General features: G+C 37.6%; 1 protein-coding gene across 6 annotated transcripts in view; it reads right to left on the reverse strand.

Annotated features, from left to right (window-relative positions):
* Positions 1 to 12,900, reverse strand: part of KDM4C (lysine demethylase 4C) — a 426,956-nt gene that overhangs the window by 299,999 nt on the left and 114,057 nt on the right. The gene's annotated exons all lie outside the window — the stretch shown is intronic.

Here is a 12,900-nt window from a genome sequence, read left to right on the forward strand (position 1 = left end):
ATTATGATGGTCAGGGGTGTAGGCAGCACCAAAACTCAGGAAAACCTCTCCAACATTCTTTCTAATCAAATGTGAAATACTTAAGCATGAAATACATTTTTTAAAACTTATGACCTTGTATGTAAATGTGTATCATTTTAGAGACTTCAGAACTGTTAACATTCAACATCAAGTAACTTACCAGAGCTGCTTAGGAAGAAAATACATAACAGAGAAGAGTTTCACACAGGAGGTAAGGAAAGTTTGAATATGGCCTTCTTAGAAAGTGTTTCCCTCATTGCCCCTTCAAAACCCTGCCAAGACAGCCTCCAATGTGTTTCCTTATTGGCAAATTAATGTTGCACCTGTTCTTCTTCAACTCAACTCTAGCATACCCTCAAAATACCTTCAAATTTTGACTTTTAAAATATAGATGGTATATGCTCTTTGGTTGTTTGATTTTTAGAATGACATAAAGATAAAGGGTATTTTAAGCACCATCTGCTCTCTTGCAACAATGGTCAATAATTTCCTGATTGTCTTACTTCTAGTGTATGTTTTAAATCTCGAGTATCCTTTATGACTACTGCAGTTGGTATTTTTTAATTTTATGTAGCCCTTATTGCCTATGTATATATTTAGAAACTAGGCTGGATTTTATCTCCACTTTGTGCCATTTCTATTTCAAATTTTCCATTACCACTGAATTGTTGACAAAAGTCATTTAGTTACTTTTTCCTGCCATGTATTCCAAATTCACTGGGATAATCCTTTATTAGGCCAAAGTCTTGCAATTCTAAAGGAACTTATTAAAATTTATATGACCAATCCAGTCCTTCAAATATGAGAACACAGTTGCAAATGCTGTTATTTGATAAAACAGAAACAATTATGGCATTAACTATCTTCCAATATGAACTGTGGTGAAATAAACTGAGATGGCGGGGGCAGGCAGGGCCCATCAACAAAGACAGGACTAGAAACGTGCGAGTGCACCAGGTCCACCTAGCCATCTGCTCTGCATAGAGGGAATGAAAATAGAGCAATGAACTAAGGCATTCACTTTCAAAGTCCTGATTTGTTAACAAGATCTGTTCAATGAACTCTCATGCACTACTGTGGTTCTATGATGCCCCTCAGAAAAAAATCCATTGCAAACCACCTGTCATACTCTATTGGGACAAGCTAGGAGATTTTTCTAATAAATGTCTACACTCTAAAAGTGTTTTACTTGCATAAATGAAAGATACATTAAAAAGAAAAATGTTAAGAGGCAAGACATTAGAAAACAATGTGCACAATATTAATCAAATGTACGTGGATTTTTAAAAAGATAAGCATATGCTGATATTTTTGAAGAGGATATGCAAGTTATTCACAGGAAGAGATTAGAAGGGGGTCATAAAATATTTTTCTGTACTCAATTGTTTTTAATATATGGACACATTAAGTTTTTCTTTTATTTTTATACGTTTTAACAATGAGTATTTATATAGTAATATTAACAGCCACAGTGATTTCCTTTCAAATAATTTTCTGTAAAATTAAAAGGATTCTAGTACATGGACACACCATAATTTACTCATGATTCCCATTTATCATTGGACATTTTAGTTCTAATTCAATTTTTGCTAATAAAAATTGTACTAAAACAATCATCTTTGTCAATGAACTTTTACCTGCATTTCTGATTATTTCCTATGAGTGTAAGTATGGGTCAAGAGCATGAAGATGTTGATGGCTATTGATACATACTACCTACCTGCTTTTTCAGGATGCCTACCTATACCAATGACACTGCCACCTAACAGAAGTGCAGAGTGCCCACTCTAGCAGTGACACTCTCATGAGCAATGGGAACTTTCCTTTTCTCTTCAATAATATGATAAGAAAAAGAAATCCCTCACTATTACTTTTAATAATATAGAGGTTTGAATAATTTTTCAATTTTATTTACATGCAAAGAAACATGTTTCGTGCTATTCTAATAAGCATCAGAACAGTCCAATTTAAAAAAAATTAATACTTAAAGGATGATCCAGAATATACATGCCCATGAACTAGAAATACTCTACCAGGAATCACTAGAATTATTACAAGGCCTTATAAAAATATCCATTATGAAAATTTAGAAAGTTGCTGGAAACTACCTATTTTTATATCTTAACTCAACAAAAACCTGGAGTATATGAAAGCCATGTGTGGACTAGAGTCAAACTTAGCAGGAATCTCTAATATCCATGATGGGTTCTGTTTTCAGGGATTTACAACACATGGTTTTTCAAATTCCACATGGGGCCCAAGAGCTACAGTATGGTTTTGAAGACATAAGCAACAGCTCCTCCAGATACTACCCCCCTCAGCAGTCTGGCCCACAGAACCCCAAGCACTGCTGGGTGATGTCACTTCTTTTCACACGTCCTCATGTTGGCAGACAGCAAAAGTGAATGGGTGTGAGGAATCAGTAGAAATATATAAAGTAATCCTTCTGCCCAGCCTGCTGCTAGCACTTATCCTGTAAATACTATCCCCACAGCCACGGCTTCTCAGCGCCTCAGGCCTGAACTCTGCCAACCTTCAACAAAATAGCATCAGAGAGTTCACGGACTTAGAAATGACCCATCATGGATTGCTTTTTTAAAAAGTTTTCTGTGAGAAAGATGGGGCTAGATTACTATACCAGCTACCACTGCCATCCTCATCATAGGCTGGTGAGGCCAGGTCAAAGTCCTCTTGATGGGTAGGAAAAGTGTAGCTCACAGAAGCAGGTTACACAGTACCCCAACTGTGTTAGACCTGTGTTAGACCTGTGTTAGAATTGGGTTGGTTTTTGTTTACCTGCATTCAAATTAGCCATCAAAACTCTTATTAGGGAAGGAAGTGCTACAGAGATAGAGCAATAAACCCCTGCATCTCTGACAAAGTTATGAAAAATGAAACACTGGCCTGCTCTTTCTGGACTTTCATTTTAAACACAACCATTTCAACTCTCTAATCTGGTGTCCAAAGCATAGGCTTTAGGCCTGGTCCCCTTATGACTACAGGCTGCAGGCGTCAGTGATTCCTTGTGCCCAACTGGAGATACAAGCCTCCCAACACTGAGGCATAAGTTGGCATTTTCCTCTGTCTCTACCAACCCAACCTTCCTTTCTATTGAGCCAGGAACTGGCCCACTGAACTGACTCATTATCACTGGAAAGAGAAACATTTCCCTTAGATCAGTCAGGCCTACCACTGAACCAAGATCAATTTGCCAAACTGGAATTCTGAAGAAAGATGCACACATGTCTATCAGTTCTCATCACAACTCTTCAAGGCTACTTACATATTTACTTGCAGTTATGTCTCATAATAACTATAAAGAAGATATAATCTCCATTATACATGTGAGAAAAGGGAGATTTGGACAAGTTAGTTGCATACTCGCTCCAATAACACAGCTGGTAAAAAGAAAAGTCAGAATTCTAATCAGTCCAACTAACCCCTGAACTTGCATCCCTTCACCACTACACATCAATGCTTTGCTTCTACAAGAAGAAAACAAAGTTCAGCACAATTATACACATGCCCTGAGAGACTAAAGACAAACTGTATTACTCCCCAGAGGGTCTACCACCCCTATACCCTGTGTCACCTCCCTTGAGTGTGATTCAGACAGTGCAATCCTATGTGATCACAGAACCTCTTAAGAACTGCTTCGGCTGTATTTCTAATTAAGCACACTGAAAGGAGATGTAAGATAGAATTAATTTTATAAAACTAATTTTGATATTAACACATGCTAAACTTAACACATGAAACTTAACACATGCTAAATTTTTCTTCCTTAGAATGTTGTTCTAGACTTTTCCTAAAGATTAAAATAATAGCAATAATATAAAACATATGTATACATGCCATGCATCCCTCATCCACTGTCTCCCAAAATACTGATATGTATGATTACAAAATAGACAATTCCCCAATATTAAAATTTCATTTCTTCATATTTTTAAATGACATTATAACTCTAAGTTGAAATTTCCGTTATTTAGCCATTTACTCACTGCTCAGACTCAAAGTACAATCAAAATCAAAATATCAAACAATAAGAGACACATAAAACCATCATAAAAATTGCACTCAACAGTGTAAGCAAGAAAGCATACAAGTATTGATATTGCCCTCACATAAAAGCTGCACATGGAAAAATACAAACTGATTCATACAAATAAAATACAAAAAATAATGCCTGGAAGAATTAGCTATAAGCATTAAATTTTGTAGATTGTGCCACAAAGAATTAATTAGTGCTCTAAACTATCATGTTGGAAATCATCCAGAAGACACTCTTGTTTTGCCTTCCTTGATTTAGGAAGAGGCAAAAACTATTACTGGCCATAGCCTGTAGGAGATAAAATTATAGTAAACTGAATATAATAGGCATCGCTAAACACGGGAGAAAACTAAGGACTTGGCTTCTTTATTATATGTGACTTTTTCAGGGCCTGCCTAACTGAAGACACTTTTCCTCTTTGAATTGACTAACACTCTGATTCTAATTGCAAAGGTGTAGGACTATTAAAATAGTAATAGGGAATAATTATGAGATTCATCACCCATTCTTTATTCCCTTTGATATTTATATCAAAACTTATTAAGCTATATACCTTCATTACTTTGAGCTTTCTGCCTGAGAACAGTCCCTGGTGCTACACAATGCTCCCAAGGCCTGTAGGGAATTTCTATCTATAATGATGACCAGAAATTCTAAAAAGAAGAGTGCTCTATCACCTTGCTCAGAGCAGAGGGAGGATAGATTGTGGACCCAGAGATTAAAGTCTAATTATAGCCACTGACCTCAGTGAAATCCTAGTAAAACTTTTTTTTTTTGATTAGGGGCACCTGGGTGGCTCAGTTGAATATCCAACTTCATTGTTTTAAATTAATTTACTTTTTCCTTAAATAGTTTATTGTCAAGTTGGTTTCCATATAACACACAGTGCTCATCCCAAAAAGTGCCCTCCCCAATGCCCATCACCCCCTTCCCCTATCTCCCACCAACACCAGCCCTCAGTTTGTTCTCAGCATTCAAGAGTCTCTCATGGTTTGCCTCCCTCCCTCTCCCCAACTATTTTTCCCCTTCTCCTCCTTCATGGTCCTCCGTTAAGTTCCTCCTAATCCACCTATATGTGCAAACAGATGGTATCTGTCCTTCTCTGCCTGACTTATTTCGCTCAGCATAACACCCTCAAGGTCCATCCATGTTGCTACACATGGCCAGATTTCATTCTTTCTCATTGCCATGTAGTATTCCATTGTATAGATAAACCACATCTTCTTGATCCATTCGTCCGTTGATGGACACTTAGGCTCTTTCCATGTTTTGGCTATTGTGGAGTGTGCTGCTATGAACATTGGGGTACATGTGCTCCTATGCATCAGCACTCTTGTATCCCTTGGGTAAATTCCTAGCCGGGCTACTGCTGGGTCATAGGGGAGTTCTAATGTTAATTTTTGGAGGAACCTCCACACTGTTTTCCAGAGGGGCTGCACCAGTTTACATTCCCATCAATGATGTAGGAGGGTGCCCGTTTCTCCACATTCTTGCCAGCACCTAGAGTCTCCTAATTTGCTCATTTTTGCCACTCTGACTGGCATGAGGTGGTATCTCAGTGTGGTTTTGATTTGTATTTCCCTGATAATGAGGGACACTGAGCATCGTTTCATGTGTCTCTTGGCCATCTGGATGTCCTCTTTGGAGAAGTGTCTGTTCATGTCTTCTGCCCATTTCCTCACTGGATTATTTGTTTCTTGGGTGTGAGTTTGGTGAATTCCTTATAGATTTTGGATACTAGCTGACTTCAGCTCAGGTCATGATCTCTCGGGTCGTGGGTTTGAGCCCCACATTGGACTCTGCGCTGACAGCTTGCTCAGAGCCTGGAGCCTGATTTTGATTCTGTGTTTCCCTCTCTCTCTCTGTCCCTCCCCTGTTCACACTCTGTCTCTCTCGGTCTCTCAATAATAAACAAATGAAAAAAAAAACTTTCTTTTGATTCAAAGAGGTCATAACAAATGATCGAGTAAGCAATACTCTCATACTAATGTTTCAAATTGGGCATCTGCACATGTTGCTCTTGTTGTATCAGCAGAGAAGGGTATCTCAAAGGAAAGGGAACAATGACTTGGGTTGGGATGCCTTATTCACACTTAGCTCTTCCACCAGGAAAAAAAAATCTGCTGGGCCAAGGGTTCAGAACCCACTTGAAGAATTTTCCCCCAAGTACTCTTCTAATTGGCTTTTTCTTAAAATTACCTCATTTTATCAAAAGACTTAAACTAAAGCCTCAAAAACAGATAATACCAGGGTGCCTGGGTGATTCAGTTAGTTAAGGCATCTGACTCTAACCATTTATTCACTGCTCATACTCAAGTATAATAAAAATCAAAATATCAAACAATAATATTAAAAGACACATAACGCCATCATAAAAATTGCACTCAACTGTGTAAGCAAAACGGCATACTATTCAGCTCAGGTAATGATCTCCTGTTCATGAGATCCAGCCCCGTGCAGGGCTCCTTGCTGCACATGGAGCCTGCCTGGGATTCTGTCTCTCCTTTCTCTGTTCCTCCCCAGCTCACACATGCACTCTTTTCCTCTCAAAATAAACTAATACTTAACAACAACAACCAAAAAAATAACAACAGATAATACCTTGATTTCAGGTTGGCAACTAAATATCAGTGTCATAAACCATATACCTCAAATCCCCAAATCCAGCAAATTTAAGTTAGCAGTAAATGAAATTGGGCTCCCTAGCTCTGAGGACTCAAGCCCCAGATATCTCCCCTACAGACACAATATATACTAATCAACTGGCTTTCTACTAGACTACTTGAATTCTCAGATTTCCTGAGTCTCAGATTTCAATACTTTATCAGAATGAAATGGTGATATAATATGAATATTTTCTTGCTTAATACTTCTTCCAGATATAGAAGTATTAATTCCCCAGTTAGAGTACAAGCTCCAAAGGACATACCTTCATACAATTCTGTTTCTCTACATGATATTTTGTACTCTATGTTGTACTACAAGGGTACAATAAATAGAAGCAAAGTAGAGGTAAAAAGAGAAAATGGAGAAAATCTCTGAACTCACAAAGTTCATATTTATATATGCCATATCAGCCACTCAAAATTAGAATGAAGGACTGTGAGTCTACATTTTCTTTCTTTCACGTGTTCTAATAATAGAGAGATCTTGTGGTGTAAAGCATAATAAAATATAACATAAGGACTAACCATTAAAATGATTTCTCATTATTTTAAAAAAGCCTGCCCAAGATTAAAGATTTTTGGAAAGATTCTACCTGATTTAAGAATAACGAAATCTAATTTTAGAAAAGGACTGAAATAGGGGTGCCTGGGTGGCTTAGTCAGTTAAGCACCCGACTTCAGCTCAGGTCATCATCTCACAATTTGCGGGTTCGAGCCCCACGTCAGGCTCTGTGCTGACAGCTCAGAGCCTGAAGCCTGCTTCATATTCTGTATGTGTGTGTCTCCCTCTGCCCCTCCCCCACTGATGCTCTGTCTCTCTCTCTCTCTCTCTTTCTCTCTCTCAAAAATAAATAAACATTAGGGGCACCTGGGTGGCTTACTTGGTTAAGCGTCCGACTTTCGCTTAGGTCATGATCTCGCGATTCGTGGTCTGAGCCCCGCATCGGGCTCTGTGCTGACTGCCAGCTCAGAGCCTGGAGCCTATTTCAGAGTCTGTGTCTCCCTGTCTCTCTGACCCTCCCCTGCTCACGCTGTCTCTCTCTCTCACTCCTAGAAATAAATTAAAAAAATATTTTAAAAAAATAAATAAATAAACATTAAAAAAACTGATAAGAGGATTGAAATATGAAATGGAATGAAGTCATATCAAAGCTCTTCTATGTAATACAATTTAATAATCAAAATCTCTTCTAGATGAAAGGGAAATCAATTTCTAAATTCTATCTTTTTAAACTTGTTCAAATGTTTGAGGATTCAAATGCCAAAATGCTTTAGAATTATATTGTGAACCAATGCTCCTGAAGTTCATGAGAGAACATTCCCAGCTCTGCAGTGCAATTTTTCAACTTTCTGGCATATCATGTTAGTAGATTATCACTTAAAATAAAATTAATGCGAAATAAGAAGTATCATTTTGGAGCCACCAACTATTATTACCTTTCCTCCCAAAAAGATAACATTATTTATCATGCCATAGATAAGTCTCTCACACTGCACACGTGGTCATAAATACACTACTTCTGATCGTGTAGGCTAGATATGACTGTCCCAAGACAATGATTCTTTTTTACTCAAGAAAATCAGTACAGTAAATAACTTTTCTTCCCTTCAAGACAATCACAGTGCTTGAGGCTGCTACGACACAAAAACAAAATATCTTCACAAATGTCTCCAAACAGTCAAGCTGAAAATCTAAGCCAAAGTTTCATTTAACAGCCTGTCAGTTTTTTGATGTGAAGCTAATGAATGCAGTGGCAAACAAATCCATCAAACCTAACATCAAAACAACTGCACTTCATCCTACCAAAGGGAAAAATGAAATACAACCTGTAGGCCAGCTCTTTGATCCAGCCTAGCCAGGAAGCGGACCTGCGAGTGCCACCACAGCTGCTGCACAGAAGTAATCACGGACTCTATTTCACCACAGGAGAAAATGATCCAGTAATGGGAAACATTCATCTCAAATATGCACCAATTTTTATCAATTGCTAAAGTGTTACACAGTTTTAAATCTCTACCGGAAAAAAACATAGCATTTTACACTAGATCACTCTGATGTTCAAACCTATAAAGATGCCTAAAATAAATAACTAGATGGTATGTCACTCATACTTCAGTTTTGAAAATGGAGGTTTATTAAAAGCTCTTCTGCTCTTTATGAAAGCTCCTTAAAGACAAAGACAGCACAATCCTGTTGCAAAGGAGGAACTCACTAAGCACCCTCTGAAGCTGAACTCTGCCTAAGCCAGTAGGCAAATGGGCACGTAGCAACCTAGAACAATCCTCTCAATTTTTCTTCAGTGAAAACCTTACCTCTGAACAATGAAATGGGGAAAAAATTACATAACCCCCTTGTTAGGTGATTTCTTTTAAATGCAAGGCCCTTCTGTTCTAGAGAATCGTGCAGCATTTTTCTGAATAAAATCACCAATATCTCCAATATTATCAGTGAACCTGCGGTTAACTTTTCAAAACTGAGTATTTTGCTGTATTTTTCAATTAAAAAAATAGGTTTTTGTAAAGTTCTTTCCTAAATTGTCAAATTAGAAATATTCGTTTATAAGATGTAAAATATAACCAGTAGAGACCCCACATTTTACACCACATTTATTCTGACCCACAAAGGGACACTGTATTGGAAGCTTTTACATACCCATATAAGCCCTATGTGACAGGCAAAGGAGACCTCATTCCCCCTGGTGTTTCCACTGGGAAAGAGCATGCCATTGTTTTTTAATTATCTGTCCCCCAAAAACCTTAAGTCATCATCACTTGTGAATAACTATTCCCTAATAGCTATCATTTAGAATAAACTGGATACAGCAAAGAATTAAAGCCAAAATTTGTTTAAGAATTTGGGGCACCCTCAAAACCAGAAATCTTTTAAGTGCAGTTTATAATTAATTCATTATACATTTGTCCTGAAAAAAAAAAAAAACATAAAAAATAACTGCCCAATTCACAAATTTTCCCAAGACAAAAAACTACACACACATGCATGGACACATGCACGCACTTACACATGATCCAAGGCTGTGTAAAGAAATAGCCTTGGAGATCAATAAAAATGTGTCAAATAAATTATAAAGACACCAAGATATGTATACAAATGCCACCATAGCACCATACAAAATAAGATAACTTATTTACTGAGAAGAGCCAAGAAAATATTAAAATTGAAGGATATAATTTAAGAAAGCATAAGTATGTTTTAGTGAAACATTCAAAAGTATATCCGTTACAAATTTAGTTTCCAGTTTTGTTGTTGTTTAAATAACCTTCTTTGTTTTTCACTTCATTTTATTTATTTATTATTTTTTAAAATGTTTTATTTATTTCTGAGAGAGAGATAGAGACAGCATGAGCAGGGGAGGGGTCAGATACAGAGGGAGACACAGAATCTGAAACAGGCTCCAGGCTCTGAGCTAGCTGTCAGCAAAGAGCCCAACGCAGGGCTCGAACCCACAAACCATGAGATCATGACCTGAGCCGAAGTCGGACGCCCAACTGACTGAGCCACCCAGGCGCCCCCGTTTTATTTATTTTTAAGGTCATTTTATTTATTTATTTTGAGAGAGGGAGAACCAGAGAGAGATGGAGAAACAGAATCCCAAGCAGGCTCCATGCTTGTCAGCACAGAGCCAGACATTGGGCTCAATCTCATGAACCATGAGGTCATGACCTGAGCCAAAATCAAGGTTGATGCTCAACCAACTGAGCCACCCAGGTACCCCTAGTTACCAGTTTTTATGAAGAATAACTAAAATTAGTTTCACCTACTCAAAGTAGATTCTTAATATATCACAATGTCAATTATTAATTGGAACTCTCTGTGGTAGACAGAATATTGCCCCCACCTTCCCACTCCTACCCCTGAAAACAAAGATATCCACATTCTATTCCCTATAATTTGTAAATATGTCATCTTATATGACAAAAGGCATCTGGGAGACTGCTTGATATGAAATGTAGCAGACCACCTGGAAGAACCTGAGAGATGCCTCTAGGAGCAAAAACCTGGGTGACAGGTAGCAAAAAAACAATGGAAACTCAGTCCTACAACTGTAAGGAACCAAATTCAGCCAACAACCTGATTGAGCAAGGGAATGGATTCTTCACTAGAATCCCCAGTAAGAAATGCAGCTCTGCAAACACCTTGATTTTTGCTTAGTGAGACTAATAGTATACTTACAACCTACAGAACCATGAGATGGTAAGTGGGCATTGTTTTAAACCACTACTTTTTTGGCAATTTGCTCTAACAGCAATTGAAAACAAATACATTTCTCAGAGCAGCAGCACCTCACCATAATAAGGGAAGGGTGGAGGCAACACCCAAAAATATCTCAAACACATGCAATCTAATGCACTATTTACCCAAAACTGCACTATAGCCATTGAACAATTTTGTACCTATCAAAATACCAGAACCAAGACAGTCGCATTCCTTAACTAAACTGAATGAAACAAATCAATGCAGCATGAGTGGATATCCACATACCTAAGGTTTTTTCCCTCTCATAAAAAACCTATGGGTAGAAATAAATAACTTTCCTAGTGATATATGACTAGCTAGAAGAAAAGTCAGGCCTTAGATCCCTGCTTCCTCCACCACAGTGCACTAATTCTTACAGTCCAACAATTCTAGGCTCTGTCAGCTGGGATTTCAGAGACCCACTACTCACCTCTCTTACTTGGTCACACTCCAGTCCCTTTCTACATTAACAAAGAAATGTGGAAACCCACCCAGGACATTTTATCCCTGGGGAGAAGCTAATCTGGCCAATACCATGAACTAGATCTGAAACTTGTAGTAAACAAGCACCAACTCATTTTCTGGTAACTGAATAGCTGTGATAGCTGACTTGCTATGTCAATGATTAAACCTACAAACTAAAGGAGGATCTGGGTGGCTCAGTCGGTTACCTGACTTTGGCTCAGGCCATGATCTCACAATTCATGGGTTCAAGCCCCATGTCGGGCTCTGTACTGACAGCTCCAGAGCCTGGAACCTGCTTCAGATTGTGTGCCTCCTGCCCTGTTTGCATCTCTGTGTCTGTCTCTCAAAAATGAACAAACATTAAAAAACATTTTTTAACTAAAAAGAAGAATGCAAACCATAAAATAACATACCTTGCTATTACTATGGGTCTATGGCTCTGTTTCAATGTAGATCCAAGCATTACCTCTCTGTGACAGCACTGTAAGTAGCTAGCTAAGGTAAATGCACTGAGTTTTCTATTTTTTACTAGGTTTACTATAATATTAAGAATGCATAATGGGAAGAAGTAGTTCAGTTCTGTTCGTTTCTAAATTACCCCTCATAAATAGAAATTACTCAGAATAGAAAAAGTCTTCTAATAGCAGGAGCCTTCCCTTTTTTCATAAATCCATACAAATGGTTCCTAGGCTATGAAAAGGCTGTATTTTTATTTTAATACATTATGTAATTCTCTGAATACACATGTAAATTAAACCTAGTGTTCTCTTTCCCGAATATATGTCTAAGTTCACAATGGTTCCACATACAAGTTTTATCAATGCAGAATGAATAACACTCGCTTATACCATGCAGTGGCCAAGATATAGCCACATAAGTTGTTATTTGTCATTTTCCACTAAATCTGTGTCAATTTTACATACTCTGTAAAATACATAGTTTCATTCATAGCTGCCCTCTGCCGCCTGTATCCTTGCCTTCAAAGCCATAGGAAACAAAGCAACTTAATGTAAGCTACCATCTCTTTGAAGATGTCTTCTATTTAACACCACGGGGGGAAATTAATTAAATTTAATGGAAGTTGTTTCTTGTGAATGAAAATACACAGTATGTGAACTAAATTAAATATACTGAGCAGAAGATGAAAAATTTTGTACCAAATTCAACATAAAGATACATTTCTTGTTAAAGTGTGTTCTGCATTACTTTCAAGAAATTTATTTCTGCAATAAGGGCAGTTTTAATCATTTCTTCTTACCATCCTCCCTTAACCTCTTACTACAATTTTTACAGACACTTTCATCTATAAGTAGTTGTTTTCTAAGCCATAGACTAAATTCAGTATGGAGAGAGCCAAGTCTTTACCTAAAATGGAGCCACAGGGAGCCACTGGGAAATTTTACAAAAAAATAATTGGTGGCTTAAGAAAGGAAGCAAAC

This window comes from Crocuta crocuta, unplaced genomic scaffold (assembly GCF_008692635.1).
Source record: "Crocuta crocuta isolate KB4526 unplaced genomic scaffold, BGI_CrCroc_1.0 scaffold251, whole genome shotgun sequence".
In the NCBI taxonomy this organism is placed as follows: Eukaryota; Metazoa; Chordata; class Mammalia; order Carnivora; family Hyaenidae; genus Crocuta; species Crocuta crocuta.